The sequence below is a fragment of the Macrotis lagotis genome, chromosome 1 (assembly GCF_037893015.1).
Source record: "Macrotis lagotis isolate mMagLag1 chromosome 1, bilby.v1.9.chrom.fasta, whole genome shotgun sequence".
NCBI classification, from domain to species: Eukaryota; Metazoa; Chordata; class Mammalia; order Peramelemorphia; family Peramelidae; genus Macrotis; species Macrotis lagotis.
Genome location: NC_133658.1, coordinates 187,123,972 through 187,151,585, shown reverse-complemented (window position 1 = coordinate 187,151,585; position 27,614 = coordinate 187,123,972).

Below are 27,614 nucleotides of genomic sequence, written 5' to 3'. Positions count from 1 at the left end.
CAGATTTAAAACTTGTTTTGTCACTCATCTGTTTGATCATGAACCATGAAAAAGCTATTAATTCTTACCTCAGGCAACTAAGACTGTCATTCAAGTTATAGATAGTGAATCCAAGCCAGTAACACTGCATATCCTTGATACATGTTGTCCTTTCAAAGTGTAGGTGCATACAGTATGATGATTATGGAAAAGTTCTTGTGAATTCAGAATTCTGTTTTATTTGATACCTTTAGTGAGCACATTCATCCTAAGGAAACTCAATTTCATTTTCCTTAGATATTCCCTACATTCTCCAATTTAAATCTTCTCCCCTCTCCCCGAATCATTCAGGGCTTAGATCATGACTCAATATGTCCTTCATAATATTTAAGTTTCCCTTAATCCTTTCCTATGCTGAATTTTTATTTTTAATTTTTTTTTGTTTTTTGCAAGGCAATGGGGGTTAAGTGACTTTCCCCAAGGTCACACAGCTAGGTAATTATTAAGTGTCTGAGGTCAGATTTGAACTGAGGTCCTCCTGACTCCAGGGCGGGTGCTCTATCCACTATGCCATCTAGCTGCCCTATGCTGAATTTTTAGTCAGAAATTTACCCAGTTTTTACACATTTGTTTTATTTCATGTTTTCTAAAAAACGCATCCACTTTTATTTTTTTCTATATCTTTTCAAGTTTCTGGCACATAGGAAAAAATAAAAAAAACCCCTTATTTACTGCACTGAAAAAGACCTTTGAAGTAGCTTGGTAACTCCTTGATAACAATTTCCCAAGATTCGGAGGTATAATTTATCAGAGACCCAGGAAAGTCATCTTGGGGAAGAAGGAAAACAAGAACAGGAAGGCATTCCAATCAGAAAGGTTGAAAAAAGATAACAATTCTTTGAGTTTATCCCCTCTCACCCCCTTTATTGCTTCTTAGTCATCTATTGTTGAAGGGAAAGGGCAGTGATTGCCTAGTAAAGGGATTAATCTCTAGAGTTGCAATTAATTTAAATCCTAGTGAGGTAGGAATTAGTATTCTAAGTAGTCATTATAGTTTCATCCTTCATTGCACAGAGCCAATCAACACTGACAAACCACTGTTCAACTCTATGGCAACAATGGTATTGATCTTTTTTTTTTTCCAGGCTCCTTCTCCTTCTCTGCAATGCTTCCTTTAGTAGGGAAGGTGAAGAAGGGAGTGGTACTTGTGAAAGACACTCTCTGATCAAGGGAGTGATATTTGTACTTCACATCCAGATGTGGCCTTACTTAACCCTCAAAAAACAGTACCAACCCAATAAAACAAAGAAATCCTTGGTGACCACCTCAGGTGAACCCTGAAAGAGAAGTGGAGGAGGAAAGACTGTGACTCATTTCACACAGGTGGACAGTTAAAACAATGTTGATTTTGACTACAGGCTAAACAAGGGAATTAAGTTTACTGAAAAAAAAATCCAAATAGGATCAACTAAAGATCTTAGAGATTGAGAGTTAATAAGTAGCAATATAAGTACTTAGAAGTTCTGAGAATGTGAATGAAACTGGAGCAGTTGCTATCTGATGGGATATTTGTAACAGGACTCCCCTTTGAAACCTGTACTGTAACCAGTGATTTCTAATTTTTTTTAAAATTTTTGCAAGGCAATGGGGTTAAGTGGCTTGCCCAAGCCCACACAGCTAGGTAATTAAGTGTCTGAGGTCACATTTGAACTCAGTTCCTCCTGACTCCAGGGCTGGTGCTCTATCCACTTCGCCACCTAGCTGCCCCATAACCAGTGATTTCTAGTTGGCTCTTATAGACTGTCCTTGTGAAACCCAATTAATGTTACAACAGTTGGGTAGTCTCATAGAACATTTTCAACATACACAATCATTTTGTTTGTTTTGTTACCAAGGAACATTAAATATATCTTGCTGCCTTTGCTTAAATTTAGCATACAAGGTGGTTTCAAGGATAGATATTTCTCCATAAATAACTGAAAATGCAGAATCTTTTTCTTTATTTTCTTCATGAATAATTTAAAAGATTTGTGATTTCAATGGTGTGTTTATCCTCTACACCAATAGAATTCATAATCTCTAACAATTTATTAAACATTTTAATAAGCTGTCTTAATAAAAAAATGTGTTACCTCATGGTCAACTTGATATTTAGTCTCTGAAAATTTAGCTAGGTTGGACCTTGAATGGCAGACACAGGAGTCAATGCCAAGATCATGTAAGCAACCATTACAATGAGAGCATTTGTTCTACTAGCACAACCATAGAACTTAAGGTCACTTCCATGCCAGGATGAGGCACTATAATGGAACATTAGTGGAGTTTATTCTTTCTCTACTTGTCCCTCTTCATAGATCCTACTGTTCTTTGTACAAGATGAAAATATAGGAAATTTTAGTGATTGGTGGGCTGTCTTACCTGAGAAAGATGGTCTCCACAGTCAATCAATAAACATTATGAAAATGTCTATTTTGGGTCAGGTGTTGTACTAAGTGCTGCCTAAGACTCTTTTGTGCAACAAATTTAGTAAAGGTGAGATTAGTTACTGTAATCTATAAAAATGATGAGACATGATTGAAAATAATCATATTTTACAGCTGAAGACTCCTTGAAGGTCAATAGCCAAACCCTGCCATTTTAGAGAAAAGGGAGAGGAACACAAATGTAACTTGTCCAAGGTCACATTAGAGCCAGAATTAAAACTTGGGCCTTGACTTTTGTTCTGAAGGTGATTTTTTACTATACCATTTGCAGTTTTATAGAACCAATCTATTTTCCATAATTATTGATATCTCTCTATGGTATACATTTCCATAATTAAAACTCTTCTGTAACTTTTTGGCCATGTACAATGGCTAACTAACAATAGTTAGACTAATAGAACTTTAGAATGAAAACTCATTTGGGACAAACTCTTTATTGGATCCTTGAGAAAAAATGAGGCTCAGAGATTTGTCCTTTTTTCCCCCCATCTCTTCCTCTCTTTTCCTCTCTCTCTTCTTCCACCTCTGACTAGCTTCTGAAAGACTATTTTTTATTTGCATGAATGAGGAACTCTGAGAACCTGATTTTTAGCACATTGAAGGGCAGCTAGATGACACAATGGATAAAACCCTGATCTTGAAGTCAGGAGAACAGGAGTTTGAATCTGACCTCAGACTTTGAGACTAACTAACTGTGTGTTCTTGAGCAAGTTACTGAACCTGATTCCCTCTCAGTCAGTCTATCTCCTGTCATCCTAATTCATCTCTGGCCACTGGACCCAGATAACTCTGGAGGAAAAAGTGAGGCTGATATCTTAGCACTCCCCCCTGCTCATGACACCTCTCTAATGTCATGGTCTTCTTCAAGAATGAAGGACAAAACAAATTTTATTTTTTAACATGTTGAGAAGACTTCATTTATAGTTTATTGTGTGTATCATCAACTAAGGCTTCTTGTAGATAACTCACAGAATGTTTTAAAACTGAAAAGTACCTCCAATAAAGAAGAAAAAAGATGTCATTTGCCACAAGCTTCTTCTTATCTCCTTCTGGTCATGTTATATTCTATTGAGTCCCTTTTCTTCAGCTTTTGATGAAGGTAGGACCTTTCTCTTTGCCATAATGAACACTTCTATAGACATAAGTGATCTCATCCACTTCCATGTCCTTTAGCAGGTTGCTTCCATTATCTTTTTTTTTTTAAGTTTTTGCAAGGCAAATGGGGTTAAGTTGCTTGCCCAAGGCCACAAAGCTAGGTAATTTTAAGTGTCTGAGACCGGATTTGAACTCAGGTACTCCTGACTTCAGGGCCAGTGCTCTATCCACTGCGCCACCTAGCCACCCCATGCTTCCATTATCTTTAAAAAAAATTTTTTTTTTTAAGGCAATGAGATTTAACTGATTTGCCCAAGGTCACACAGCTAGGCAATCATTTATTTATTTATTTATTTTCAACCATTTGTACATGAATATTTACAAGTTACAAAATTACCTTCCACTTTCCCTTCCCGTCTCCCTCCCCTCAGCAGCAGACAGTGAAGTTAACATTGTACTTACATATTTTGATAAACATGTTTAGTTATTTTTGGTATGAGGAATTGGGATTAAGGGAAAGAGATACATAAGAGATAATTTTTATAAAATATTCATCAGATTTTGGAGGGATTTTGTGTGTGTGTGTGTGTGTGTGTGTGTGTGTGTGTGTGTGTGTGTGTGTGTGTGTGTGTGTGTATGTGTGTGTGTAGTTTTGTTTTGTTTTTCTTCCTCTGGATGGGGATAACATAGTCCATAGCTGGTCTAACACAGTTGTCTTAGCTCTCTGAACTGCTGAGCAGAGTTGCTTCCATTATCTCCCTTAATGTTACTCTCTAATTTTTGTTCTCTTCATATTGAGTACAAACATATCCGAGAGTCTTCTATTATTTAAAAGATATCCTAATATTCCCAATGAATATCAACATTTATCTTTTTTCCCTTTCTCAATTAAACTTTAAAAAAACTATCTTCAATTGGTATCTTCATTTACTTTCCTCTCACTCTCCTCAGAATCTTTTTCAATTACTACTATTGCCAAAGTTATCTTAAAAGCCAATCTAATAACTTTTTCTCCAATCTCATTCCTTTTTTACTTTGTTATATATAATTTATATCTTTCTTTTCTCTCAATTTTTGTGCCATTACTCTCTTTTGGGTTCTGCTCTTTCTGAGGACTACTCAGTTACCTTTTCTGAAACATCACCCATTCCATGACCATTAATATGGTTGTACTTCAAGACTATTCTCAATCCTCTACTCTTTTTTATTGATGCTTTTTTTCTCTTGGTGAGCTCAATAGTGCCCATATGTTCAATTATAATTTCTATGTTTAGAATTCCTAGCTCCACTTTCTCTCCTGAACTCCAAATACTTCAACACCTATTAGACATGTCTAAATTGGATATCTGATAGGCAGCTGAAACTTAATATGTCTAAAATTGAAATCATTGTTTTCAAAACTTCCCTATTTCTGCCAACGATACCACTATTTATCCTTTCATTGAGATTCACTTGGTGTAATTTTGCAATATTTACTATTATTCCCTCCACATATCTAAATGATTGCCCAATGATATAATTTCAATCTCTGTAATATATGTGTTCATCCCTTCCCTCTTCCCCTCTCTCTCCCTAGTTCAGGTCTTTATCAAGCCTACATTGATTATTACAGTAAGAATCTAATTAGTTTCTATTATATGCATCTCCCCTCCACTTTATCCTTTGAATTTAGTGTTCATGGATGGGTATTGTCAAAAATGATAATATTAACATTGTTCATTTACTATGTTACATCTTCCAAGGTGATTTTTCCTGAAATCACATCCACACATTTCCCTGCCCTACCCTAAAGTGACCACTTTAGGAGAATAACTAAACAAATTGTAATATATGAATGGAAACAGATACTATTGTTCCATTTTGATGTTGTTCAGTCATTTTTAGTCATATATGAGTTTTTGTGATCCCTTTTTGGAGCTTTCTTGGCAAAGATACTGAAGTGGTGTGTGCCATTTCCTTCTCCAGCTCATTTTTTAGATGAGGAAACTAGGACAATGGTGTTGAGTGACTTGCCCAGAATCACTTAGCTAGTAGGTGTCTGAGGTCAAATTTAAACTCAGGTCGAGTAGTCTTCTTGACTCCAGGTCCAGCACTCTCTTCACTGTACCTCCTAGCTGTCCCCCCAAAGCAATGATAAAATGTCTTGTCTCAAGAGAAATGTATACGTTGTTGTTAAAACTACATAGTAATTTGAGAAGGTTGACACTAATAGCTGAGAGATTAAGAAAGGCATCAGGAAGAAGATTGATCTTGAATATTTGAAAAGAATAATTTCTTATTGATAGCTTTTTTTTTTAACATATGTTGTCTCCCATCCTGTCCTAGAGAGTTATCATATGACTAAGACTATTTTTTTTAGTTTTTTGCAAGGCAAATTAGGTTAAGTGGCTTGCCCAAGGCCACACAGCTAGGTAATTATTAAGTGTCTGAGACTGGATTTGAACCCAGGTACTCCTGACTCCAAGGCCGATGCTTTATCCACTGTGCCACCTAGCCGCCCCTGACTAAGACTATTTTTAAAAGATAAAAGTTAAAAATATGAAGAGAAAAAACCAACATAATTGATCAATACATCAAAGAATCTGAAAATATATGCAATATAACAAACTTATGGACATCTCATTTATATAAAGGAATGGGGGTGGGGCATTTTTTCATTTTTCTTCTTTCTGGTCATGTTTATCCTCTCTAATTCCACAACATTTATTTCTAATTATTTTGTGGATATTCTTTTTCATTTGCATTATTATAGCTATTGTGTTTATTGTTTTTTGAACAGCTTAGGTCATGTTTATCCTCTCTAATTCATCAACATTTATTTCTAATTATATTGTGGATATTCTTTTTCATTTACATTATTATAGCTATTGTGTTTATTGTTTTTTTTTGAACAGCTTACTAGCATTTCATTGAAGTATTTCCATGCTTCTATATATTCATCATACTCTTACAGCACAGTGAATTTCTATTACATTCAAGTATTACAATGTTGGTATGAAGGGCATATAATCTGCTTCTCTTCTGATTTTTATGGTATATTGTGCTATAATATTTAGGTCACATATCCATTTTGAATATTTAGGGGCATGATATAAGTTGCTGATCTAAGCCTAACTTCTGCTAGATTGTTTTCCAATTTACCTGACAGTTTTTAATCAAATAAGGAGTTTTTTCCTAATTTTGTTTTAAGTTTATCAAACTTGGGTTAATGAGTTCTATTATTTTGATTCTCTCTTTTTTGCTCTTCTTCATTTATCCACTTCTATAATCATTACTAAATGGTTTTGATGACTTGTGCTTTTCATATTATTTGCAATCTGAGAGGTTTATTGCCTCTTTTGTCCTATATTTTAATTATTTTACTTGCTATTCTTTATTTTTCCCCTCAAAATCAATTTTATGATTTAATTTTCAAGCTCTATAAAACATTTTATTGAGAGCTTTGATTATTTTAGTATTAACATGGTAAATGGACCATGTTAATATTATAATTTTTGACCATACCTATCCAAGAACACTAAATATTCTAGCTTATTGTTATTTTTTTATTTTTTGGGGATGAGAGTAGTATATTGAAATCTCTCACTATTACAATTTTGCTATCTTGTAACTTATTTTAATTTTCTTTTAAATATTTGGATGCCTTGTTATTTGGTATATGTATCTTTCTCATTGATATTAATTCATTGTGGGGCAGCTAGGTGGCGCAGTGGATAGAGCACCGGTCCTAGAGTCAGGAGCACCTGAGTTCAAATTTGAACTCAGACACTTGGTAATTGCCTAGCTGTGTGACCTTGGGCAGGTCATATAACCCTATTGCCTTGCAAAAAAACCCCAAAAAGATATTAATACATTGTTTATGGTGACTTTCACCAAAATGTAATTTTTCCTATTTATTTTTTAAATTCAATACATTTTTGTTGTTGCCTTGTCTGAGATAATGATTGCTACTTTTGCCTTTTTTTTTTACTTCAGATGCAGCACATTAGGTTTTATTCCTGCCTCTCTTTTAACTCTGTGGGAATTATGTTTCAGTTATATTTCTTATAAACAGCATATTATTAGATCTTCCTTTCTAATTAATATTTTTCTCCTATTGCATTTTATAGTTTATCACATTCACAGTTGCAGATATTACTATTAACTATATATCTTCTTTTATGCAATTTTAATGTAATTTTCTTATGTTTTTCTTTCTCTTTGTTTTCTTTAAATTTATTTTTATTAAAGATATTATTTGAGTTTTACAATTTCCCCCCAATCTTACTTACCTCCCCCCACCCCCCCAGGGAAAGCACTCTGTCAGTCTTTACTTTGTTTCCATGTTGTACCTTGATCTAAATTGAGTGTGATGAGAGAGAAAGCATATCCTTGAAGAAGAGACAAGAAGTCTAAGAGGTAACAAGATCAGACAATAAGATATCTGTTTTTTTCTAAATTAAAGGGAATAGTCCTTGAACTTTGTTCAAACTCCACAGCTCCTTATCTGGATACAGATGGCACTCTCCTTTGCAGACAGCCCCAAATTGTTCCTGATTGTTGCACTGATGGAATGGGCAAGTCCTTCAAGGTTAATCATCACCCCCATGTTACTGTTAGGGTGTACAGTGTTTTTCTGGTTCTGCTCATCTCACTCAGCATCAGTTCATGCAAATCCCTCCAGGTTTCCCTGAAATCCCATCCCTCCTGGTTTCTAATAGAACAATAGTGTTCCATGACATACATATACCACAGTTTGCTAAGCCATTCCCCAATTGAAGGACATTTACTTGATTTCCAATTCTTTGCCACAGCAAAAAGGGCTGCTATAAATATTTTTGTACAAGTGATGTTTTTACCATTTTTTCATCATCTCTTCAGGATATAGACCCAGTAGTGGTATTGCTGAGTCAAAGGGTATGCATTTTTGTTGCCCTTTGGGTGTAGTTCCATCTCTTTGTTTTCTTAATAAAAAAAGAAGAGGGTAATGAAGGTAAAGGGGTGTTCTCAGCACTCAGTTTGATGCAGTTTCCTTCCACTGCCTGTCCCCTTTTCTTTTTTTCTTTCCTAGAACCCAACTTCTCTTCATTATCCATCTTCGCTGGTTAGAATATGTTTTATTTAGAACTAATTTCTCTTTTAATCTATGCGCCTTCTTATTATCAGATATCCCTTCTTTTATTTCTCTCTTGTTTGCCTATTGAACAAAATGAATTTTTGTGTTCAGTTTTTCTGGGTGTTATTCTTGTTTTCAAGCCTTTATTTTTCCTTTTCTGGATATCATAATCCAAGCTCTCCTCTCCCTTCATGTGGTGACAGCTAAATCTTATTATCCTTACCATAGCTCCTCAGCATATTACTTTTTTTTCTGTCTGATGGTTTTCAATATTTTTCTTTACCATGGATGCTTGGAATTTTGCTAATAATGTTCACTGAAATTTTATTTTTGCATTTTAGGAGGTGACTGATCAGTTATTCTAGTTTTTTACTTTGTCTTTTGATTCTAGATGATTTGAACAGTTTTCTTTAATAGTTTCTTGACATATGAGGTCTTGGTTCTTCTATAAGTCTTAGCATTTAGGTAGTTTCATGATTCTTATCTCTCCTTGATCTGTTTTCTAATCAGTTGTTTTTTGATATGAGATACTTTACAATTTTTTTCTCCTTTTATATTTGGCAAATTTATTTTAATATTTTTTATCTCATAGAATCATTAAAATCTCTTTGATTCATTCTTTTTAAGGAGTACATGATTTGGATAATGTTTTATATTTTTTTTTGCCTAGCTGTTAATTTTCTTTCCAATGATTTCTTCCACAATTCTTACTTATTTTTTCCAATTCTTTCCTCTAATACTTTATTTCATTTATAAAGTCATTTTAATCTTTTAAAAAACATCTTCATATTTTTCAATAAATTCTAGTTGAATTTGTGTTCAAATTTTATTGTTCTTTAGGCCTTGCTTGAAGATTTTTTGAAATCATTCTCTTATTATGGGTTTTTGTCAGTGATGGGATTCAAATAAATTAGCAACCAGTTCTCTGCCCTAATGATTATTTTAAGTAGGCAAAAAGATATACCAAATGGTAGTTTAATATTTCATGTATTTAATACACAAATAAAAACAATGAAAGAGGTATGCAAAGGTAGATTATGTTATATTACCCACAGTAAGCAGATATATTCTTATGGAGCAAAAGCAGCCACATGACCACAGAAACCAATGTTGGAATCAAAACTCATTGTACCTATTCTCTTTTTTTCTTCTACTTCTGTGGCTTTTGAAATGGGCAATTAGTTAACACTTAAAATAAATATTTCTATTGGTTCATTGTGTTTCAACTTCCTATTGGCTTCACTGCTCAGGAAAAACTGGAACACTCATAATATCTCAGGGGAATATTAGGCATAACACAAAAATGGAAATAAATGACAGCTTGTTACACCCTGTGTGTTGGACCCTTTTTCTCTTTACATTATATTTGTTTACTGAAGTAACAAAGATGAGGGAATTAAAAGGTAGTATTTCATCAAAGTTTTAAGAAATGAATAAATAAATATTACAAGCATAGTTCTGTCAATTCTTTTTTTTACCTATGGGCAAAATGAACATTACTACAGGCACTTAGAAAAGGCAGTTGTACAGATGAACAGTAAAAAAGAGTAAAGAGGGCCAGCTAGGTGACACAGTGGATAGAATACCCATCTTGGAGTCAGCAGTGCCTGATTTCAAATCCAGCCTCAGACACTTAATTACCTAGCTGTGTGACCTTGGGCAAGTCACTTCAACCCCATTACCTTAAATAATTTTTTTTTTAAAAGAGTAAAGACTGCAAATTTGTGATTTCAACATTAGGCATCTGTCCAGGCTTCCACCTTAGAGATAACTCTAATTACAAATGCTATTTTTACAACTGGTTTGCCAAACTCAACATAAAACTTGAATTCGGTTCTGCCTTACCAATGTGCACTGGCTGAATCTTACCATTGGTTTTTGTCTGGAGCATCTGTGTTGCCATAATAGTTCTTATTTGTCTTTCTATCTCTATGCTCTTGCTTCTGGCATTACTTAACTTTGGAATTTGTATTAGGGTCAGGTTTTATGTAATTCTAAAGGCAAAATTTGAGTCATGGTTGGTCATTTTCCAGTATCTTTTGGGTCTTTCTCAGGGCATTGAATATTGTGTCATTCCAGTATCTCAGGAACATCTCAAGTTGGGATTGTACAGCTCTGTGCCATCTCTGGGCCATCTCTGGGCACTTCTTGTCTGGAATGTAGCTGCAGATAGACCCTTGGGTAGTCTCCACACCAGAAGGCTTACTATTTCCATGCCTACAGACTTCCCTATCTCCCTACATTAGTTTCAGCTGGAAAAAATGAACCCCTTCATTTTTTTCTTGGATTTCCTAATCAGGGCTCATTTTGGTGAATTTTTTCCCATGTTTCTGTGCAATAATTGTGCAAGAGAGAGCTCTTCCTTCTTATATTATCTTCATTGGTATTTTATCTTTTCTGTGATTCTAAGTAAGCCATCATGTCAGCAGCAAATATGGATAGCTTTTTATTTCCTCTTAGCCTATCTTTTTACCTTTAACTTCTCTTTCTTTTCTTATTGTTATTGCTAGCATTTCAAGGATTATATTATCAGGGAGAAAGGACATTCTTTCTTACTCCTATATTTATTGGGAATACTTTAACTTATCCACATTGTATATGATACTTACTTTTGTTTTTTTCAAAAGGTATTTTTATATGAAAACAATCCCTATGCCTATACTTTGTAAGTTTTTTCTCTTACATAAATGAATCTTGTGCTTTATCATTTCCCTCTCAGTCATATTTCTGGATGAGGGATTTCTAAATCATGCTTTTAAATATTCTCATAGAACCTGGTGCTTACTTGCTCTGGAAAATCCAGTTTCCCCTGTTAACTTTCCCAATCTAAAAGATCCCTCTGTAAACCCTTCTTTCATTGGTGAATTCATGTTAGAGTATCCATTTTGTAGATTGAGAAGTTCCCACTTCATTTCCCTCCTAGCCCTCTTCCTGTTATAAATCCATTTTAATTACAATGAATGATTTCTTGGATGAATTATAGTAGTCAAGAAGGATTTAATTTTTAAAATTTTTGAATCTATATTCACTAATGATATAGCTTTTCTGCTCTGCTCCATATTATCTTGGTTTATGGATTAAAACTATATATATAAAAGGAGATAAACTACTGATAAACTGCTTTTTTAATTTTTTAGACAAATTTAATTTAATTTCAGATGTATTTTTGGTTTCTAATGTACCTTTTCTTGGATTTTCAGTATCTCTTCTTTTGTGTGTTTTTTTTGGGGGGGTTGTATATTTATGGGTATTCTTATTTTTTCAAAAATGTATATTTAGTTCATTAATGCATTTTTAGATATAATTTTTCCTTTCAGGACTATTTCAGCTTTATCTTAGAAACTTGATGATGTACTTTCATCCTTATCATATTAAAATATAATTATTAATAATTTTTGTGATTTATTTTTGACTCACTTGGTATTTAGTATTTTAATCATAAATTTCTTGCTTACAATATGCCAGATAGTATGTTAAATGCTTTACATTTATCATTTTATTTGATTCTCACAACAACCCTAGAAGGTAGGTCTTATTATTATTTTAATTTTACAATTGAGGAAACCGTGACAAAAAAATTAAATGAATGATGCTGAGTAAGGGAGGATAAGAGTTGAATATATCAAGGAGGTTCTGACTCACCTCCCATGTTAATTAATTAATTACTTTTTTGGGAAAGAAGATACAGCCAATACTGGATAAGATAACTGGAAATATTGCTTCATGGAGAAGGAGTGGAGAGTCATGTGTCAATGACCAGAGATGGTTAGTAAATAGAAAGAGTATAAAAGGAACAGGTCCAAGATGGAGGACAACTTGTTTGCTATAGAGTGGGAATTCCAGTTTGCCATTGGAAGGGTTGAGTAAGGTTGAAGTGAGACACTGCTGGGGTAGGATTGGGAGAATAGGGATGAGATAGCAGGAGGTGGGAGTTGGGGAGTTGTTCTTATTTGGTGATCAAATAATATAGGGACAAGGAGAGAAACATTGGAGGCCATGGGAATGGTAGGAGGTAGCCCATTAGTGACAAAAGCTCACAGTTTCCAAGGGGCATTACAGAAGGTCCTTTGGAACTTGGTCTGGGTTCAGGCTCTGCCTACACTTGTTCCTCTAGGATGGCTAGAGGAGCAGCAAGGTTATAGGAGGACAGTACATAGTGGTTGCATTTCTTCTCTACCCCCACACTTACCCTTGTTGACAGAGGAACCTGGTCACCAGGTCTGAATGTAGGTTGGAACTTTTCCTGTGGTTGTAGCTAATCTACCAACTCCATGTGAACTATTACTGTGATACTGTGACATAGTTTTTAAAGAACCTGAAATCATGCCCTTACTTTTTTCCTTTCTTGTCCTTCCTAAGTGATTTCAGGTCACTTGGTAATCAGTTGTTTTTATTTTGGTACCTCACTAAATTAGGAGTCTGTAGAGAGAAATATCAATACCATATATTTATTGCAGTGTATTTTGTACAAATCATGGTTAGGTAATGTATATGATAAAGAGAAATATGTTTCCTGCCCTAAAAGGATTTAATGATTTATATCTTTACCTATTCTCTCTCTCTCTCTCTCTCTCTCTCTCTCTCTCTCTCTCTCTCTCTCTCTCTCTTTCTTCCCCCTCCCCTTTCTCTCTTTCCCTCTCTTCTTTCCTCTTCCCTTCTTTATCCAAGATAACTAAGATTTTTTTTTATTTTTTTTTGACAGCTAAGAATTTAAAAATAGGATATAGTGAGAGTTAAATTCATATTTTGGTTCATACAAAAAGTTCTACAGTTCCAAGGAGGAGATAATCATTGGGATAGGAATGGTTAGGCTATGCTTTATACAGGACCCAATACTTGGAAAGGACCCTGTAGGATATGTAAGACCTAAGAGGAGAGGATGGAGGTACAGGACAGGGTTAAAGTAGAGGGTGTTCTGAGTTTATAGATTCATAGGCAAAGATATGCAACATCTTTAGATCAACCTGATCAGAATAGAAGTTCACATAGAAAAGTAATAGGAGGGAAGTCTGGCTTTTTAAATCCTTGTGAGTTAAAAATGGATATAGAGAAGAAAGGAGCAGGTGGCTCACTGGTGAGTTCTCTGGGAAGTACCATGAACGAGCCAGGAAACATTGGCATTTGTCCTGTCTTTTGTTGATATGTCAGTCAGCAATTCACCCCAGGGAACTGTGTTTAGTTATGTTTCTAGGAGGGCACCCAGAAACAGTGGCTTCTCCTTGTATTTTTGTACAAATAAGGCTGCTAGCTCCTTTGATGTATCCTTTTATGGTGTACTCTGCTCCGTTTCTATTAGATTTTTTCCACATGCACCTGCATGCTTTCCATATGTCACTCACATCCACATGACATGTAAGTACAGGGCTCAGTTATTCCCCTTTATGTCCATCAAAGTCCATAAGACTCAGCTGTAGTCCCAGGTGAGAGTTAGATGAAAAAATCAGAAAGAACTTCAGTGAATACACCATCTGCTTATTCCTTTCTGTTGAATGAAGGTCAACCTTGTTCTCCGATGCTAGGTACATAGGTGTAATGGGTGCATTGACATCACCCGTCTTGCTGATTGACTCATCCCATCAAGACAAAGTGAGTTATTTCGAAGACCTGATAATAGATAATTGCCATGTGAATCTGAGAGGCAATAAACCTCCTCCTGTGTGATCAGGCGTTGCCCAAGTGTTTACTTGGCACCCAGCAACCATTCATTCATTGTGACTACACTGTGCCCAGGTGGAAAGCAGTCAATACTGTTCTGTTATTTAAGATTGCCTTTTTTTGAAACTTAATATGCCTATGAAATTGTGGTTTTTTTTCCTTTTGGAGTCGTGACTGTTCTGCAGGTGTGTTAGTACATGTGTGGTCAAGGGGTCACACTCTTTCCATGCCAAAATGCTTAGTTAATAAATGCTTATTTTTTTTTTTTGGTTAGTTGATGTGGGAACAGGGAATTATTTTAAACTTTTCAATAATGTTCTATACTTTTTAGAATCTCCTTATGCCTCCTCAACTTCATATTCTTTTAGGATATCTATGAATGAAGGACTTGTGGAAGTTCATTTTTTATTTCTCCCCTCCGTTAATCAACTCAACCAAAATAAGAGTTCTAGATGGTTCTTGTGATCAGAAAATAAAACAAAACTATAGCATTAGTATGAGCTGAATATAGTTTTGATCTTCTGAGAAATGTTACCACCATCCTTTTTCAATGAATCAGAATTGGCACAGTAGCATGACTTGGGCAAAAGATGAGTGTCATCACCATGACAGAAGTTGAGATTTCCTGAATCATAAAGTAGGGAAACATCCTGACCAGAAGTTTCCCTTTCAGAAGGGTCCAGAAATAGCAGATTGGTGATGCAAAGCCAATATTTAATTATCAGAGATTTAGAGTCTTAAAAAATTAGGAATTGGTGTTAGCTGATCAGTAGAGTTGAAGGAAAAGGTTTAGGGTCAATAGAAAATATTAACCATTGGGAGAGCAAGGAATTAACAATGACCCAGAGAAATTTGTCTGACTTAATCTCTAGTGGATAGAAATTTGTTTTAGTTTGAGCACATGAACCCTTTCTTGTTTTCTAGTTTCTCTTGAATAAGCTGTAATCAGAAAGGTTTTCCCCAAAGACTAACAATGGTCTTGGTGGCAATAACTTCTCTATATGTGGTGGTAGAGATTCTCCTGAAATATAGTTTTTGTCCTATAACTAGGGGGACATTTACACAGTCATTTGATGCTTTTTTGAATCTCCCAAGAAGAAATTTTTCCTCACCACATAAAAATTTCTTATTATGATTCTAATGACAACCCATAACTATTATTCCTCTACTTAGAATCCTATACTGACTTCATATTACCTTTCAGATCACATTTAGATTCCTCAAGCATTCAAGATCATCCAAAGTGTGTCTCCAAGTTACCTTTCTAATCAGACTTTTCTGTTCACTAGTCTTGTATACTCATCTTTAATTTTAATCCTCAGACTATATTCTTTACCCCTCCTGTCTAAAATATATCTTTAAGATATCTATACTCCTAGCTTATTTATTTTTACAAAATATTTTTTCTATTGATCTCTTTTACTTTTTAAAGATTTATCTGAGGAGCCAACTGAGAACTTTATATATACTTTATGTTCTATAATTTCTATGGCATTTATTGATAACTTCCTTTGTTCAAGGTATTGTTCTTAAAACCAGTATAGTGAAGGATATTTTGGGATCAAAGTCCTATGGTGCATCTCAACCACTCAGTGTTGATAGAGTCACATTGATTAGTGATAAGGACATGAGAAATAGGCTGAACACTTCCATGTGCTCTCAAAAGAAATTTAAAAGAAAAGTGAGTTGCTTAGATTTAAAGAATCTGTGCCAAATATTCACATTGCCTATTTGTGCTTGACCCGTGGTAGAACATTTTGAACCCATATTGGCCTGATAAGCACAGTCGGACATTCTGTAACTTGACTCTAACATAATGATACCATTTTAGTTTCTTTCTAGAACAGATAATAACTAATCATTTGAGTGAGAGGTAAGACCAGTAAAATAATCACCCCAATGTGAAGCAAAATATTAAAGTTATAATAGGAGAGAGAATGATTGTTTGAAGGTTTCACAGAGGAAGTGACATTTGAATTAATTCTCTAAGCAAAATTGATGAGAAGAGAGTCTTTCAAGTTCATGCAACAGATTAAAGAAAAGAATGAATGCATTTATTGATACCCTACTCTCTGGTCATATTTCTGGCCTCATATGCCTCTATCTTTTGGTTTCATGTGTCTGTATATTCAGGGGCATGGATTTTTCTCATATTTCTTTTGTTCCTTTTCTTCTACTCTAGTAGTATTCAACTTAATGTTAATTAGGAATGGTGGTGGATAAATATTTGTGGTGCATTGAATGCAAATCTCAAATTAGAATTTTCAGACTAGAAACTGAATTATTGGTTTCCAAGACTTTCAAAGATAGTTTAATATAATTATAAGAGTTATGCTTGAGGAGAATATGAGTTGTCAACCCAGTGTGATTGCTAATATGTTATATAATCACTTTCCATATATGGAAGCAGCAGTATTTGAACTGTACAATATATATATATATATATACATATATATATATGTGTATATATATATATGTGTATATATATATATATATATATATGATGCCTTCTAATTCCAATTTTTGACTTCTGTATTTGATCTGCTAAGTGTGAATAGCAATGACTGACACAGTTCTGTTAAATCTATTCAATTAAGTTAAATTTAAGGCTTCTCTTTCACTATTTTTCAGGATAAGGTCAGTACTTAGACAATTATTTAAGGCAATACAATGAAAAAGGATTGATAGAAAATTTTCACCAATAAAATCACATCCTATCTCAAAGTTAAATTGAAGAATGATAAATGGAGTCATATATATATCAAAATAAGAAAATAACTAATGACCCATGTCTCAAATGTTGGGTCAAAACTTAGGAGAATAAGGCAGATGCATTTACTCAAAACCAAAATGAAGTATGATATTTTTCTATTTTTCTGTTGTCTAATTTATTTGATTTTTCATTAGAATTTGTTATTTGTGAGGGAATTCTGATTAAATCTATTGTTGACAGAATCATGTAATTTTTTTAAAGAACATATGCCTCAAATTTGTGTTGTAGGAAGCAGTGATGGAATGTAAACAAAGTTAGGAAAAAGCAAAGTAAAATGAGCTAAATTGATTTTTAAAAATAATAGAATGATTAAAAAAATTAAGGGATGAAAACTAAATTAGACTCACATATTTCTCAAGTTTCTGATATGTACATGTCTAGTCTAGTTTAAAGTAGATAAATTTGTGCTTTTACTTCAATCTTCAATGTCCCATAAAATAGAAGACCAGGCAAATTCATAGGTGACTTATTCTCATAGGTTTTAAGGCTATAAGGCATTTGATTCAACCCTCTCATTCTATAGATTACAAAACTGCAGCCCAGAAAAGATTCAGTAATTTGCTTGAGGGCACATAACTAGTCAGTAGCTGAACTAAGGAATAAAACCAAGTTCTTCTGATTCCAAATTCGGTCTTCTTTCAATAGGCCACATTCTCCTTGAGCTTAAAAGAATATCAGATGTTTATGAGAAGCAAAACCACTTTCTAGGATACTGATTCCACTGAAGAAATACTCTGTGAAAGTTAGTTTCATCTCTCAGGACACAGTCCTACTTATCTGGGAAACTCTAACTCTGTGACCATTCAGAAAACTGGATTGAGAATCAAATTCTTTGAAACAATGATGAAAACTATAATTTGTTCATTTCCTTAATTCTTGGATTTTGAGAATTTCAATTGGAAAATTTTGTCCCTGGAGTTGTTTGATGACTTTTTCTGGGCTTTTTTGGGTTTAGTTTGAAGAGGGATAGAGAGAAATAGAACAGGAAGAAACTTTCTCCATCACCACTCTTGCTCCTCCCTGGCTATTTTGTCTTGAAGTTCATAGCATCAAACCACAAGCATGTGACTATCAAGCAATGATACTATTTCAGTGTTATGAAACTTGACAGTGCTGGAAATAATAACATAACTCTCAGCGTTTATGGAATTTTCTCTTGGACTAGTATAAAGGCAATGAACTGTTTAGTGGCTCAGGACTTCATTGTTTCTGATCTTCTCTATTCTTCTCTTTCTTCCCACCTACCCTGCTGCCCCAGGTTCTTTCTCAACAAGAAAGAGTCATGTGGAAACTTTTACTTCAATGTTGACTTATTTCTGAACCTTTTTTAATGGGTTAGGAAACACAATTAAATTTTAGGAAAAAAACACTCCTTTTTGGCCTCTAGGTAATTCAGAAATATGTAGTAGAAATGGTTCCAAAAATTCAGGAAAAAGATATTTTTATTTCTAGAAGCAGCTAGATTTTTGGTTATACTATGACTTTGATAAGAGAACAACTTAGAATATGTTGACACTTTGGGAATAATCTTTATTTATATATTTTAGGAGTACTTCATTCTTTTATACTCTCACCTTGAAAACACACTTTCTACCCTGTCCATTCAATCTACTATCCTATCTCCATTCTTATTACTATAATTTATTAACTCTCAGGTCTTTCATTTTCAATGATTTAAGTATTTGGCTTTCTTCTCACCTGTTTCCATCTTCTTTAAGGACTTCAATATTTATTCTGACCACATCTGATATTCTGACCAAAGATTTTTTCAACTTCTTTAACTTCAACAATTGCCTTCTTTTTCTACCTCATTTTAGTCATATAGGAAAATGGTCATACATTGGACCTTACCATCTCTGAGAATTATTCCACTTCTATAAACTACAACTTTGACTCTCTAGTTTTCAGTCACAACTTCTTTTTTTATGCCCCACTGTCACATTAAAACTTACTCTTTGCTCTTCTTATTTATGACTTATTCCTATTCTTGTAGTATATCTCCCACAATCTGACTTGCCTTGTTTCCATATTTAACCTGGATCTCATAGTTTTCTACTTTAATATTTTGGTAAGCCTAAGTACCTTGTCCCTTGTCTTTTCACCAATTCACCAATTCAAAATTTCATCTTTAGTTCATCTTTATCATGATTTCTCTACTTCTGCTCCAGGGTTGTAGAAATAAATGAAATCTGCATACAAATTCTTTCTAAAAAACTTAGGCTAACTATCAATACTGCTAAACAATTATTCCATGATATTGTTATTATTAATCTTTATTCCATTCTTCACACTGATTTTCTTTACATTAATTTTGGCTTTAGGCCCTTCCCAGAAGAGGGTCCTCATCGAAAATATTTGAAGAAATAAACAACTCAGGTTGGTTTTCCTCATTCAAGTCTCCCCAGAAGCATGGATCAGGAGGCAGTTCATTTAATTAAGCTATATAGGGTCCTTTTAGGCCAAGCCTAGACCATGCTTCACATTCATCCACCTTGTACATCTTACCAGTCACCTTGGTTTTGAATATGTAACCACTCCCAACCTTTTAGCCTCCGTTTTTCTCTAGTTTTGGGAACATTAATCAAATCAATACTATACTAGCTTTTGTATGATAATAGGCTGCCCAATGGTCCAACTTGCCAGTCTTATGACATACCAGTCAAAACTCCTTTCTCAGCTCACTATTCTGATCTATTTGTCTGTTTAAATATAATCAGAAATTTGAAGGTGGAAATTTTCTCACTTTATACCCCCAGATCCTAGTTCAATGAATGGTTTATGGTAGGTGCATAATAAGTGATTTCTTTCACTGATTCATTGATTGATTCATTTATTTATTGATTTTGTGGCTTTGGGGTGTATTCCCTAGAAATTTGATCCTTTTTACTGATGATCCCAGGTCTGTGAGGGACAATATTTTTATGTTGCTTAACTTTCCTAATAGATTTGAGTAGAGCTTGCACTAGATAGTTACTTAAAATATATTTCCCTTCTTAAACTATTGTAAATAGTCACTATTGCTATCTAATTGCTGAAAAATTGGTCCTCGGTGGTAGGACTTGACCTTCAACAAAAACTGTTAGATTTGGGGATGTTTTGATTCTGAAAATGATGTTGAAAAGATTTTGTAATATCCTATGGATAATAAGAGAACAAAAGATACTAGGTAAGACAAGACCAATTAGGAGACTGTATGAAATAACAGAAATTATGAAGCATCTTCAGATCTCCAAAGAGTTAACTGGGAAGCAGCGTTCTTGAATAAAGATTACTAAACTTGTCCTGGTTGAAAAAGAGTTGATGAATGAGTTTCATGTTGTTTAAACCATGATGTTTAAATACCACTAGAATAGAAGAAATGGAACAAAAGAAATATGAGAAAAATCCATTCCCTTAAATAATAATTTGAAATGGGACTAGCCCCTGCCAGTATTGTTATACAGACAATGGCTGCAGTAGAAGGTGTTAGTTTTTATAGCAGTAAGAACCTATTAGTATTAGGGCTCTGGATGCTGACAGAATTGGTTCTAGGTCATTGGATCTATAGAAATTGGCATGTTTCCTGTCAGCAAAGTGTTTGTATTGTCAACAGTCCATCCTGGAAAGCATACTACCTTTCCAAAATTTCTTAAATTTACTCTCCTCTTCTCACTTTATGCAATAGCCAACTGGATAATTTTCTCTCTCATTCATCTGTTTATGTGTAGAGGCTGTTCCCAGTTCAGTACAGAGGGAAGAATACTGCATTTGATCTTATGTATATATGTACATATTATACAAAGTCTTATGACTTTGGTTCAAATGCTGATTATCTCACTTAAACTCTCTGGTTTTCCATTTTCTCATCTGGAAAATGGGAGCAGGTTAATTTAGATGATCTCTAAGGTCCCTTCTAATAATAAATCTGGCATTTGGTCATTTCAATTTTGTCTGACTCTTTTTGACTCTATTTGGGGTTTCCTTGGTAAAAATAGGAGAGTGGTTTAATATTTCCTTTTAAAGTACATTTTAGTGGGAAATAGGATGCAAAAACTGAGGCCAACGGGGTAAAGGGGCTTGTCCTAGGTCAGCAACTTAAAAAGTATTTGAGGTTGGACTTGAACTTTGATCTTTCTGAATCTAGGTCTAATGCTCTATCTACTGTGCCACCTACTGGCCCTGTGAAATATATGTCTATAATTGGATGAAGCTGAATACCATTTTTTTCTATTTTCTATACTTTTTTTTCTATTCTTCAGGTGAATTTCTAATTTTTAAGTCCTGTTCAAATTCCAGGTTCTTTAGGAAGCCTTCCTTGAGAAGCCCAGGTAGTAATAACCTAATACCTTATTGAGCAATGTGTTCAGTAACTTTTAATGCACTTACTAGTCAATATTGTATATTATCCAGATCTAATATCAAGTTCCTACTAATAGATGTGCAATGCATTGTGCTAGGCACTAGGGATATAAAGAGGAAGCAAAAATAGCATTCAAGCATCAAATAGCATGCTGGACCTGGGATCAGGAAGACTTGGATTTAGATCTCACCTCAGACACTTACTAGTTGTGATACTGGGCAAAGCACCTAACTTTTGTTTGCCTCAGCTTCCACATCTATAAAATTGGATTTGATGACAATAGCAACTGCCTTTCAGGGTTGCTGGGGGGATACCTACATTTTCACAATAGTTATAAGCACAATCTTAGGTTCTCTAGCTCCCCATTTTTTATGATATTTAATTCAACTCAGTTAACACAATGTTTCTGTTGTTGATTTTTAAAGAATTTATACCATGCTAACCTCTGTGGTAGGTACAATTGGTAAAAAAAAAGACACAAATGAAACAGTCTTTATTCACAAGAAGCCTAATTTGGTAATATGGTAACATGCCAGGTGACAGATTGTAGCCAGGGTGCAAAGGATTCTCTCCTGAAAAGGATGGATGTCTTCCCCAACCTATACAATGACTACAATTTCCACACAGAGATAATAGTCCTTAGCATAGTACATACTAAAAATTATACAAGTGTTAGCTACCATTGTCATTATCATCATTATTGTTATTGGTTTGCCGTCAAGGAGCTGAGATTTCTCTCTAATAGAGTTTAGCTATTCCTTCCATATTGAAGGGATTGGGGGTACAGCACCCCCTTGATTTGGAAAATCTGCATAAAACTTTTTGGTTTTCCTTTTGTATCAGAGAAGGTTTGATGTTTTTTCTTTTATGATGTGTTTACAGAAACTTATAGTAATATTTGGGTTGATATTATACAATATTCTACATATATTTTACGCCTTTCTGAGTTTCTAAACTTTTCTCTGTGTCATCTGCTAGCCTTTGTGTACGAATTGCAAATTCTGCAAAACTTACTTCAAATTCCAATTTAATTTCTTATACCTGGAACATAGAAAAACCATGATGGGGAAAGTTGCAACAAGACAGGAATAACTGTAGTTAATGAACATTGCATCTCTCCCAGTACCCAACATAGTACTAATTCTATTCACAATTGGTACCTAATAAATGTTTTTTTTTTGTACAGCTATTCTATGATATACCACTATCAACCTCACCCTTAAGGCCAGTTCAGTGCCAAATTCTGAAGTAGTATTAATGAATCATTGATTTCCATGACCTCCTCATTCCCTTTGAGATATAAATTACTGATAACTGTTATTTTTTCTTCCAGGGAAATTTTAATTCAAATCAAGGATTTAAGTTCCTACCTATGTATTGTACACAGTGATAGAGAGAGGCAGGAGTGTTACAGTGGAAAATATCAGTAACTTTGAAATATAAGAGAACAGTAATTTTGAAGCAAAGTTTGATTCCTGTTACTCTCATGAATTGTATAATTTCAGGAAAGTCCTTAAATTCTTCGGACCTCTATCCTCATTTGTGAAAGGAAAAAAATTTGATTAGATTGTCTGTAACATCTCTTCTAGTTCTAAATCCATAATATTAAGAAAAACATAAAACATTCTTTCAAAGATTTTTTCAGCTGGGAAGTATTATATAATATGTATAGATAAGTATGATATAAAGTAGAATCTGACAATGGAAAACAGATTAGAAAACTGGAATTGTTAAATATCATTTTTTGATAGTGAGGACTTGCAAACCTTCATGAAAGAAATGGCTTGTGAACTTTATCCAGAAGAAAGATTTAAACTTTCTGAAATTAAGATGCATACATTTCAGGAATGAGAGTTTATGTGAAACTCTGTATAAAGGAGGAGATATTGGAGGCAGGAAAACCAATTATAGGATATTATAAATTCAGATGAGAGATGATGATGATTTGAATTAAGATTGTGGTGATATGTATGTAGAAGAGGTTATGAATTTGAGAGAAATTATGAAAGTATAATCCACAAGACTTGGACATAAATAGTAAGGGAGAGGCAGAAATAAAGTATAAAATTTGAGGATTTGAACATAGGTGACCAGTAAAATGGTGATGCCATGAATAGAATATGGTAGAACCAGATTTAGGGGAGGAGTTGCTAAATTGTGAAATGTTGCATTGAGGGCTAAAGAAATATCTAGATGGAGATGGCTGACATAATCTTTGAAATTTAGAACTGTAGTTCCAGGGAAAGATAAAGGCTAAATCCATAACTCTGGGCATACCTCTATCTACATATGTAGTTCATTCCTCTCCTCTCCTCTCCTCTCCTCTCCTCTCCTCTCCTCTCCTCTCCTCTCCTCTCCTCTCCTCTCCTCTCCTCTCCTCTCCTCTCCTCTCCTCTCCTCTCCTCTCCTCTCCTCTCCTCTCCTCTCCTCTCCTCTCCTCTCCTCTCCTCTCCTCTCCTCTCCTCTTCTCTTCTCTTCTCTCTCTCTCTCTCTCTCTCTCTCTCTCTCTCTCTCTCTCTCTCTCTCTCTCTCTCTCTCTCTCTCTCTCTCCCTCCATCTCTCAGCACTCCCTTCCCCCTTTTCTCTTTCTCTCTATTTGTACTTGATGTTGAGCTCCTCAAGGGAAAAGATCTAAAACAAGAATTCTTATCCTGGGATCCAAAACATCTATGGATACATTTCTTGGAGACTGAATTTTAGAGGTAAAATTAAATTTTAATTTCAATACAATTGATTTTCTCTGTAATCTTCTGCACTTTATATATTTAAAAAAATTATGAGATCTAGTGCAATAAGAAAAGGTTAAAGACTGAACCCTTTAGGATATCTACCCTTAGAAGAAGGGAGAAAGAAGGAACCAGGGAGGTACATTGAGAAACAGTCTTAAGAATTTCCACTTCATTAGGTATTAAGATCTTAAGCTTAAGAGATCAAGCTCTGAATCAGAATTTGATCTCGGCTGAAGAAACTGTATTTTTTCTTATCTACAAAATGAATTGGAGAAAGAAATGAATGGTAAACTACTTTAGTATCTTTGCCAAGAAAACACCAAATAGGTTTTAAAAGAGTGGCTGAAATGAGTGAACAACAACATCATGGGGGATGAGGAGGAAGGAAGACATATGTGTTGGAGAGACATCAAGAGCTTCTCAGCTTCCTGAATATCCTTCAGGTATTATTTCACCCACATATTTAGAAGTTCGACTGTACCTGACTTTGACTACCCTAACTTCCTTTTTATAATGTTGTAGTACACAGACCTTGGAGAACTTAGAGAAAGTCTTCTGGGTTGATAGTAATGATTATGATATTGAACATTAAGAAGTTAATCATTTAGGAATATATCATTTTATAGGAATAGCTTATATTTGATATCACAGGTGGAGAAATTAGCACTTGGGTTTATGCAGGGAAGATAAATTTACACTGATTTCTCCACCTGTGATATCAAATTTCCTTGTTATGTTTTGAAGGGTCCTTGCTGTCAAACTTGCTTTTGCATATGACTTTACTTCCCTCACTTTTACTTTGCATGTACATTTATCTATCTTTCTATTATTTGTCTTATATCTTTCTATGTATTACTTATCATCTGTCATCCTATCTCTAATCTCCCTATATCCATCATATTTTTTCTTAAATTAAAAATGATTGTTGCATTTTATTTTTACATGATATTCAATTTTGAATATATCCACCTCCTCTCCTAAGCAAACCTTCCCTGGTAAAAAAGACTAAACAAGTTAAAAGAAAAAAAAATCAGGAAAACAGACCAATGCTGCCACCTTACCTGACAATATATGCAATATTCCTTAATCATAATCCTCTACTTCTGTAATGAAAGAAGGAAAGTGAATTTTCTTGACTTTGGGGCAACTTTGGTCACTGTAATTACACAAATTGAGGTTCATTGTATTGTTTCCCTTCTTTTACATTGGTCTCACCATTTATGTTATTCTTCTGATTTTTCAAGTTTCACTCTATATCAGTTCGTAAAAAAATTTCCTATGTCTCTCAGAATCCTTTATATTCACTTTTTTATAGCACAGTAATATTCATATATGCTATGAACTGAAATTTGTTAATCCATTCTGAAATTTATGAGTATTTACTTTGTTGCTAATTATTTATTAGCATAAGACTTGCTTATAATTTGGATCTTATTGACCCTTTCTTTTTCTCTTGGATCTCCTTGGGGTAAACCAAGGAAAGATAACCATCAGTGAGCTAAATGGGTCAAATAGCATGGGCATTTTAGCCATTTTTAAGATGCATAATTCCAGATTGCTTTCTAGAATGGCTGAACCAATTCACAACTCTATAAAAAAAATGTAGAAGCATCAGTGTGTCTTCCTCATAGTCCCATCAGTCTTAACTATTTATATCTTTCATTGTCTTTGCCCAATTTCTGGGTATGTTATTGTTTTGGGTATGAGTTGCTTTGATATGCATTTTTCTTATTAGCAATTTAGATCAATTTTTTATGTGATTGTTGTTTTGAGTACTATTCATAACATTTGACCACTGATGATAAATATTTTATAAACTATATAAATTGACTTTTAGAAGAATTAATGTCTATTCATTCCTACTTTGTAGATTAAATCAATTGAGATTCTAGACCTTTCTCCCTCTAAATACATTTTATAATTATTTTGACTATTTGTATAAAGTAACCATTTGGTATGGAATAAACCTATAAACCAACTTAGATGGTATCATTAATTTTTATAACATTAGTTCCTCCTAACCATGAGTAATAACTATTTGCTCAACTATTTAGGAACTTACAGTCTAGTAGGGAAGGTAATTCATTTACATAAGTGCCTGTGGTATAAAGTAGCATGATAAGTATCAAGAGAATGGTATAATCAAAATGCCATAGAAGATCTGAGGTAATTTCAAATTGGAGATTATGGAAGAAATAATTTTTATCATAATCATCTTTATCATAACACTTAATAGCTTTAAGGTGTGAGGAAGTAGCTTTTAAACTGAACTTAATAGAAGATATTTCTTTTTTTATTTTATTTTGTTTTTTTGGCAATGCAATGGGGTTAAGTAGCTTGCCGAAGGCCACACAGCTAGGTAATTATTAGGTGTCTGAGGCAGGATTTGAACTGAGGTCCTCCTGACTCCAGGGCCAGTGCTCTATCCATTGTGCCACCTAGCTGCCCCAAGATATTTCAATAAATGGAGATAAGCCTCAAGAACCATACAGGTACAGGAGTGGGATAAATAGCAATCTAGAAATAAAAGTGAAAGATTGTACAATAGTCCAGCTTGGCTGAGGAGTAGGGTAATACTGAGAATTAGGAAGATAAGGTTAGAAAGATAGTTGGGACCAGATTATAGAGACCCTTGAAAGCTTGCTCAGGAGTAGGGACCATATTGAGTAAAACCATGGGCAGTCATTGTGACTTTTTAAGCAGGGAAATGATAACTCAAATTGGCACTTTCAGTTGTATGTTTTGTGAGTCACAAACAGGTAGTGTGATTCAGTGGTCTGGGCAGTCACTGAGTTTCAATCCCAGATCTACCAAAGACTTGTAATGAAGCCTGAGGCAAGTTACTTAACTCTAGTTTCTACCCCTGTAAAATGGGAATAAAGATAATATTTACCTATCCCATGACAGTTCTGGGCAAATCTATTTAGCCTCTACAAAACTTTCTGAGAACTGCAGATGAAAAGAACTCAGTATAGTATGAGGGCAAAGTATTTATGTTGTTATTAGTTTAGGTTGCTTGACAAATCTCTACTTATTAAACACATCAAATGTATTCTCAACACATTTGGGCTTGCCCTCAAAAAAAATGGGCTTTACTTTTAATACTCAAGGGAATGGGCATGTATGAAACCCAGCTTGGTTGTACCTAGGGGGAACACAGGAGGAAGAGGACTGGCAATACACAGGGAATATTGGTTTTAGAGCCTGGAATAGAGCTGAACCTTCAAGTTAAATGACCTTAGGTGAAATGGTTAAAGGGACCCAGGAATAGGGAGGCAAGGAGGCCATTGCATACTTTTCCCCCTCCTCCAATATCTCAGTGTGATTATTCTGCAAAAAAGTCATGACCATGACCCAGCTCTAATGGAATTGTTCTAGTAGTACAGAAGATATTACTTGTAGCAGGAAGGGTTTAAGTAAGAAACTTTCAAATAATTTATTATTAAACACTTAGAAATGTGCTGAA